Raw genomic sequence first — 9095 nt, 5'->3', positions numbered from 1 at the left:
CAACCATCTGGGAAATTGAGGGGGCTGTATTGATGTGGCTACAGGGGAGTCATTTCTAGCTCTTAGCCTTTCAGTGGTTCTCTGAGCTCTGCTGAGAACCCACTTCTGGAGGACAGTTTTAAGATGAGCCATCCCTTTTGTCTGCTCCGTAGAGTAGGACATCTCCCTCCAGGTGAGCTGACAGAGCCAACAGCTGGTGTTCATATCTCACTAGTGTCTCCCCTCACCCTCACCCCCATGCCCGTTGCTGTGATTGGTCAGCGAGGGCAGTTGGAGAAAACAGCTCTGTGGTCATAACTGCAGATGTGCTCAAGGGTTAAGCTCCAAAAATGCTCAAGTGGCTTTGTTTACGATACTAAAGATTTAACACAGTCAACAATTAAAGAGTGGGACATTCACAAAACTGAATTCCAAGAATATTTAATGATACAGGAGATGGTCAGAAAAATAAAGCCGAAGAAGAAAACCTTCAGGCAGACATGTAGAGGAAGCAGGAGGTATGGTGTACGAGTGTAGATTCGGAAGCTACAAGGCCTGGTCCGAAGGCAGACACTGCCACCCTGTAGCCAGGGGATGATGGACAAGGCACCAAACCTCAAAGCCAGGCTGCCTCCTCTGTAAGATGAACGACACCGCCTCTGTGATGTGTGCAGGCCCTTAGCACAGTGAGACTAGCACAGAGCAAGCGTCCAATAAACATTAGCTTTTATGATTAGAGACAACAAAGTGCATTATGAGTCATTTCAATTTTCTTAGGTTGGCGTGCTTGTATTTACATTTTTTCCCCCTGCAATTGAATGTGTATTACTTACATTAATTTGAAAAATAAAAGCAAACGTGAATTCCCAAGGAAACAGAGCAGTGGAACTTGTTCCTGTGGTTCCTGCCAGCATGGTGTGGAGGACATTATTCATTATGATACGCTGATGGGATTTTCTGAGAGAAACTCATCTGCTTTTGGTCCTAGGAAGATTCCCTGACCATACTGGCTGCCCATGGGCTTCAAGCCACAGCTGGGTACCTAACCTCAGTGTTCAAAGCAAGGGGATCATTTAAATAAACTATAATACAGCTTTATAATGTGCATAGGAGAGCTTGTGAAGGAAGCCCACCAAAGAGTTAGAAGTGTTAGCCCAGGGACCCAGAAAAGAGAGACTCTTATGCTTTAGATTTTGTGCACTTCACTGATGACTGCTATTCTTTTGCCAACAATCATGTATCTCGATGAAAATGGAAATGAGACAATTTGATATGTTAATAGTAGGAAAATATTTAGTAACATGTAAGGATGTTGATGAGGTTTGCCTGATGGCTCAGTGGTAAAGAATCCACCTGTCAATGCAGGAGACATGAGTTCGATCCCTGAGTCTGGGAAGATCCTCTAAAAAAGAGAATGGCAACTCACTCCAGTATTCTTGCCTGGGAAATCCCACGGACAGAGAAGCCTGGCAGGCTACAGTCCATGGGGTAGCAAAGAGTTGGACACAACTGAGAGACTAAACAACAACAAAAAGATGCTGACAATTTATTATGATTGAAAAGCAAAATAGAATGTTGGTATATTCTCATTTCTACAAAATGAATTTATACATCAGAAAGGAAAAGTCCTAAAATGTTAACAGTGATTATTCCAGAGTCATAGGTATAGACATCTTTGTTTTCTTCTGATTTGTCTATATGCTCTCACTTTTCCACAATGGACATCTATAACTTCTGTGATTAAAAAATATATTTTCTTAAAAGGAAAGATTTGGCCCAAGGCTTTGCCTGTGTGAAGCGCTGGAGTCGTGGTAGCCTGCATCTTTAGCCTTTTTCTTGCCTCTCCTTTCTCCTCCTACTCTGTGTTTGCTTTCTCGTCCACTTTTAATTGGCGCCATCTTGCTGTCCTTCCTGCGTCCTTGAAAGAGGCCCAAAGACCTTGTTAAATGGATGCTAGGCAGAAGCCAGGGCACAGGTCCAGCCCACGGCTCTCCATCCAGTGGTTCCCCCCTCATACCGCCTTCTGGGGTATTGTTCTAATTAGAGCGGGATGCAAAGCAGACCCAAAGGCGGAACTATAAACACCAGAGGCAAAGACCCATAAACATCTGGATAACTGACTCCAGCTGTGTAGATGGCCGTGGCCCTCATGTAAAGGCTGGAAGCTGGATGGGGGCTGGGCAAACCATTGAGGACTGGCCTCAGCCTCCCCTACTTAGACCACAGGCTGCTATGAGTCAGGCAGTTAGAGAACTGGGTGGGTGAGTCCTGGGTGAGCTTACAGCCAAGTGAGCAAGGGATGTGGGGGCCAAGGGTCCTTAAAGTCATTTGAGCCCTATTATCTATGCCCCTTGGCCTCAATTTCCCCTTCTGAAAAGTGGAGAAGTGAGGAACTAAGAGACTAGATGGGCCTTCTCAGCTCTACCACATCATGCTTAACTCATATATCTATGCACTGGGACTAAATACCTGTAATTAAAGATCGTAATATGATAAAAAATATGTATATGATAATATATATACTATAACAATATTACCTCTAATGTAACCCATACATTATAAATTATAGTATCATACTCTTATTTTATAAAAGTGGTTTTAAAAAAAATTTTTTTTTTTTGGCTGCACTGGGTCTTCGTTGCTACGCACAGGAGTGGTGGCTGCTCTGCACTGAGGTGTGCAGGCTTTTCATTGCAGAGGCTTCTCTTGTTGCAGAGCACAGGCTCTAGGGCTTCAACAGCTGCAGCACACGAGCTCTAGAGTGTGGGCTCAGTAGTTGTGGGGCATGGGCTTGGCTGCTCCGTGGCATGTGGAATCTTCCAGAACCAGGGATTGAACCCTTGTCCCCTGCATTGGCAGACAGATTCTTACCCACTGTACCACCAGGGAAGTCCTGTATCATACTCTTTATAATTTATAGAAATTCTATTTCTATAATTTCAAAATGACTATGAATATCTGTGATCAAAGAGTATGTAGAGGCTAGCCAGGAAGACTTCCTATAAGAAGAGAGATTTAAGAGCTATAAATATGGCAAGCAGAGGGAAGGAGGGAAGAGATGAAAGAAAGACTTGAAAGAGAGGGGATTTTATGGGTCTTTTGGGATGGGTCATCTGGAACAGGGATCCATGTCCGAACGCCACCCTAGAAACACACAGCCTGGTACAGCAGAGGGCAGGAAGAAAGCGCACTGGGTTAAAGTGATCAAGACTTGCCAGCCCCAGCAGCTCCCAGACCTGGATGCACAGCAGAACCCCTGGGGAACCTGGTAAAACACAGATTCTTGGGCCCTTCCTAGAGGTCCTGCATTAGAATTTGGAGCATTTGAATATTTGAATTTTGGAAGTTGCCCAATTGATTCTGAGGCTGTAAGTATCTGTGACTGGCACAGGTGAGTGTTTGGGAACCTCTGGCCCAGAGTTCTCAGTGTCTGTGGAGAGAACATGGGGTGGGGTGACACTCATGAGTCTTAATCCTCCTCTTTGCCTGGCTAGCCTTACGCAAAGGAACACAATGTACAAAAATCAACTCAAAATGGATCAAAGACCTAAATGACCTGAGAAGGGTCCATTTATCCAGAATGTATCAAGAACTCTTACAACTCAAGAAGAAAAAAAAAAAGACAATTCAAACGTGAACAGGACTTCCCTGGTGGTTAAGTGGTTAAAAATCCACCCCGCCAATGCAGGAGACCTGGGTTCAGTGCTTGGTCCGGAAGATTCCACATGCTGTGGAGTGGCTGGGCCTGTGCACCACAGTTTTTGAGCCTGTGCCCTGGAGCCCAGGAGCTGCAAGCACTGAGCCTTTGTGCTGCAACTGCTGAAGCCCATGTGCCCGGAAGCCAGTGCTCCACAGCAAGAGAGGTCACCACAGTGTGAAACCTGAGCACTGCACCCAGAGAGTGGGCCCTGCTCCCCACAACCAGAAAAAGCCCTCAAGCAGCGATGACGACCCAGCGCAGCCAAACATGAAGATAAATAATACATTTTAGAACATTTTTTTAAATGGGCAAAAGGTCTTAAATAGACATTTCCCCAAAGACATGCAAATGGCCAACAAACACATGAAAAGATGCTCAAGATCATTAATTATCAGAGAAACGCAAATTAAAAACCAGTTTGCACCCACTCAGATAGATAGTTTTTTTAAATGGAAAATAATAAGTTTTGGCAAGGATGTGGAAAACCTGGAACCCTTGTACATTGCTGGCAGGAATGCAAACTGGTTTGGTCACTGTGGAAAACAGTTTGAAGTACTGATTCATGCTTCAACGTGGATGAACTTTGAAAACATTATGTTTTAGTGAAAGAAACCAGACACAAAAGGCCATATATTGTAGGATTCTGTTTATGTGAAATCTTCAGAATAAGTGACCCATAGAAACAAAGTAATTGAGTGTGTGCCAGAGACTGGGAAGAAGGAAGAATGAGGAACAGCTGCTAATGGATATGAACCTTTTTTTTTTCTTTGAGGTGATTAAATGTTCTAGAATTAGAGAGTGGTGATGACTGAAAATACATCAATTTAGTATATTTTTGTGAATATACTAAAACCCACTGGTTGTACACTTTAAAGCATTATTTTATGGAATGTAAACTTTAATCTCAATTTTTTAGAGTTCCCTTTAATGCCATGTATGTATTTTAATCGTGCTAAAAAATATATAGTGTAAAATTTGCAATTTTAACCACTTTTTTTTGGAAGTTGCCCCCTGCAGTGGAAGCATGAAGTCCTAACCACTGGACCTCCAGGGATGTCCCCATTCTAACCACTTTTAAGCATTAATTACCTTCCCAGTGTTGTACAAACATATCTCTATTTCTAATATTTTCTGTCACCCCAAGCGGAAACCCTGGACCATTAAACTCCCCATTCCCTCTTCTTTCAACTTCTGATAACCTCTAGTTTACTTTCCCTGTGAATTTTCCCATTCTAGATGTTTGGAGGAATCATACGGTATTTGGCCTTTTGTGTGTCTGCTTGTATGGTCAGGCCACTCGAGCTGGCTGTTCTCCTGTTCCTGTACATCTGCTGCCCCACCAGTCCTGCTTGTACCCTGCTCACATGAGCGTGCTGTCCCCTGCCCCAGCCAGTGACTGTTCTAATCCTCAGGCTAGAGTGTCTCCAACTGCTAGGTTATTAAAGGGAAACATCTGCCCTTGTGATGGTCCTGAACCTGAGGTGCCCCAGCTCCTGGTTTCCATGGTAACTGATGAACGACCCTGACGTCAATTCCCCCTATAAATGGTGGCCTCCATTTCCTCATAGTAGCTCACATTACTTGCCATGTCCTGCCTGCTGGCTGCCACTCACAATGAGGGTGTTGCTCCAGACCCATTTGTTTTGGACGTGTTAAATCCCCTGTCCAATAAACCACTGATGTTTCTGTCACTACTTCCAGACCCTTTCTTTAGTCTTGAGGCTGGGCAACTACAACACTTGCTGGGGTGCAGCCCAGCAATTGACGAGCCAGCCCAAGAAACTCCTGGGAGTGCTGAGATGTCAAGAAATAAGGACAGGAATGGAAAACTGTGGGAGTAAGGGTGACTGCCACTTGAATGGAGCACTGTGCAGCTGACTACCACAAAAATGTCTTTCTCTTCCATAAAGCTGATGCTATCCTGTTAACTTCAGAGCCTTTTCAGTTTAAAAAGTAGCAGCTCATGGCTCATGTGACTGCATGAGGACAGCTAGTGGGTACAGACAGAATGTAAGGACCTGGATTATCTATCAAATACTTGAATGTTAACTGGTCAGAAAAGACAAGCATACCCCTGACACTATTAAATAGTTACAGACGTAAGTCTTAGGGATATTAACTCAGGGACAGGATTGTGTATTGGTTACCTGGAACAATTTGGATGTAGTCAGTGGCAGTGGCAAGATGATATGAGGACTCTCGGTCTTCTGGTCCCAGCTCAGGAAAGGGGCAGAGCAATGATATAGTGTGATGAAACGGCCACATGTGATCAGCAGTGCTACAAAAGTTGAATAATGGGAAAAGGGCACTACTCAGGGGTCTAGAACAGCTGTGCATGACATACGGCCCTCCATGGAAATCGATAGTGACCAAGGAAGCCATTTTACCAACCATGAAGTTTAAGAATGGGCTGATACAAACGGTAGTTTCACTGCTGCTGGGCTCTGAATGGACTTAAACAACTACAGAGACAGGAAACTTGCTTTCTCAACTCATGGACACATCCCAGTGCTTCTGCCCTGTTACCAAGCAGCGACACAATCCAACTTCAACTCTTGACCACCAGAGGACCACTGCCAACTATTCGTCAGGACAATAACTCACTTCCCCAAGGGAGCACACTGTAAAATGGCCTTGGAGCTTGCAGGTTACTGGTGGTTTGAGTTTGCTACCTCATGGGGAATAGGATCAGAAAGGGACCTACAGATTTCACCTGTCTTCTACCTAGCCCCGCCTAAGACTACTAAAGTAATTAATCTGGGCCCCCCACTGGAGAAAAACATATTCTATTCTATTATATTTATTATATTATATTCAGTCAGTTCAGTTCAGTCACTCAGTCGCGTTCCACTCTTTGCGACCCCATGGGCTGCAGCACACCAGGCTTCCCTGTCCTTCACCAACCCCCAGAGTTTACTCAACCTCATGTCCATCGAGTCAGTGATGCCATCCAACCATCTCATCCTCTGTTGTCCCCTTCTCTTCCTCCCTTCAATCTTTCCTAGCATCAGGGTCTTTTCCAATGAGTCAGTTCTTTACATCAGATGGCCCAAATATTGGATTTCCAGCTTCAGCATCAGTCCTTCCAATGAATATTTAGGACCGATTTCCTTAAGGATGGGATAGTTTGATCTCCTTGCAATCCAGGGGACTCTCAAGAGTCTTCTCCAACACCACAGTTTAGAAGCATCAATTCTTCGGTGCTCAGCTTTCTTTATATTATATTAAATTATATTTTAGGCTTACCTGGTGGCTCAAATGGTAAAGAATCTGCCTGCTATGCAGGAGACCTGGGTTCAATCCCTTGGTTGAGTAGATCACCTGGAGAAGGGAAGGGCTACTCACTCCAGTGTTCTTGCCTGGAGAATTCTGTGTTCAGAGGAGCCTGGTGGGCTACAGTCCATGGGATCCCAAAGAGTCGGACATGACTGAGCAACTAACACTTTCACACTATATTAACCCATTGTCTGTTATTATACTGCCTCTCCAGTACTGGGCACTGGCTGTGGGGACAGAGTGGACAGAGGGTGTGGTACCGCAGGCCAGGACAAAACCTCAGGCAGGGGTGCTATTATCTCTGAATGCTCTTACTACTTGTATTTTGCTTAATGGTCATGACCTTCCCTGTACTGTATCTCTTAAACATCTTACATTTCATCTGTTTCAATATCTGCAAACAGCTCAAAGGATTCGGTTCAGAATATTATCTATAATCCTTGAGGATGAACTAAAGGTCCTTGATTTTGTTTAATGGTTGAATTATTATTTTGTCTTGCTTGACTGTTTTGGTTTCTACATCTTCTTGGGTTAAATTTATTCTTTGGAACTCAGGAAAGGCCTTGGAGGATCAAGTTTTTCTACAAAGGGATAGGAAGTAGACATGGAGGAATCTCTGTCCCAGGAAGGCCCCATTGGTCCTGCTCAGTTGGTTACAGTCCGTAGTCCAAGGCCAGGGGGAATCTGTTTGGGGTCTGGGGGACAATGGAGGCCTCACTGTGAAATGAATTTCATTGTTGGGTCTGTAGTGAGATGCGATTGTTGTCCTCAAATTCCAAGAAAAACTGAACTGATAAGTGCCTGGCTCCAAAGTTTGCCCACCTCTTGAACTCTGCTGCTGCTGCTGCTAAGTCGCTTCAGTCATGTCCGACTCTGTGCAACCCCATAGATGGCAGCCCACCAGGCTCCCCATCCCTGGGATTCTCCAGGCAAGAACACTGGAGTGGGTTGCCATTTCCTTCTCCAATGCATGAAGGTGAAAAGTGAAAGTGAAGTCGCTCAGTCGTGTCTGACTCTTCTCGACCCCATGGACTGCAGCCTACCAGGCTCCTCTGCCCATGGGATTTTCCAGGCAAGAGTACTGGAGTGGGGTGCCATTGCCGTCTCCGTCTTGAACTCTAGACACTTTCTATCTGCAGTTACCTGTGTTACATTTGTGTTGTTTGGTTGCAGTGCCTCTCTACATACCTGAGGTATAGTCCATGTGGTCAGAAAGAATTGGACATGACTTAGGGGCTAAAGACTAGAGATCTCTTCAAGAAAATTAGAGATAACAAGGGAACATTTCATGCAAAGATGGGCTCGATAAAGGACAGAAATGGTATGGACCTAACAGAAGCAGAAGATATTAAGAAGAGGTGGCAAGAATACACAGAAGAACTGTACAAAAAAGAGCTTCATGACCCAGATAATCACGATGGTGTGATCACTCACCTAGAGCCAGACATCCTGGAATGTGAAGTCAAGTGGGCCTTAGAAAGCATCACTACAAACAAAGCTAGTGGAGGTGATGGAATTCCAGTTGAGCTATTTCAAATCCTGAAAGACGATGCTGTGAAAATGCTGCACTCAATATGCCAGCAAATTTGGAAAACTCAGCAGTGGCCACAGGAATGGAAAAGGTCAGTTTTCATTCCAATCCCAAAGAAAGGCAATGCCAAAGAATGCTCAAACTACCGCACAATTGCACTCATCTCGCACTCCAGTAAGGTAATGCTCAAAATTCTTCAAGCCAGGCTTTAGCAATATGTGAACCATAAACTTCCAGATGTTCAAGCTGGTTTTAGAAAAGGCAGAGGAACCAGAGATCAAATCCAGCCAACATCTGCTGGATCATGGAAAAAGCAAGAGAGTTCCAGAAAAACATCTATTTCTGCTTTATTGACTATGCCAAAGCCTTTGACTGTTTGGATCACAATAAACTGTGGAAAATTCTGAAAGAAATGGGAATACCAGACTACCTGACCTGCCTCTTGAGAAACCTATATGCAGGTCAGGAAGCAACAGTTAGAACTGGACATGGAACAAGATACTGGTTCCAAATAGGAAAAGGAGTATGTCAAGGCTGTATATTGTCACCCTGCTTATTTAACTTATATGCAGAGTACATCATGAGAAACGCTGGGCTGGAAGAAGCACA

The 9095-nt window shown here is 44.4% G+C and overlaps 1 long non-coding RNA gene across 1 annotated transcript; it reads right to left on the bottom strand.

Moving 5' to 3' along the window:
* Positions 1-946: 946 nt before the first annotated feature.
* LOC132345772 (uncharacterized) lies at positions 947-8122 on the bottom strand. The gene is made up of 3 exons (XR_009495309.1): positions 6926-8122; positions 5827-5957; positions 947-1897 (listed from the first exon to the last, which is right to left on the bottom strand). It is a non-coding gene; the product is annotated as an uncharacterized lncRNA (long non-coding RNA).
* Positions 8123-9095: the final 973 nt, after the last annotated feature.

This window comes from Bos taurus, chromosome 7, assembly GCF_002263795.3.
Source record: "Bos taurus isolate L1 Dominette 01449 registration number 42190680 breed Hereford chromosome 7, ARS-UCD2.0, whole genome shotgun sequence".
Classification (NCBI taxonomy): domain Eukaryota; kingdom Metazoa; phylum Chordata; class Mammalia; order Artiodactyla; family Bovidae; genus Bos; species Bos taurus.
This window is presented reverse-complemented; position numbering and strand designations above follow the sequence as displayed.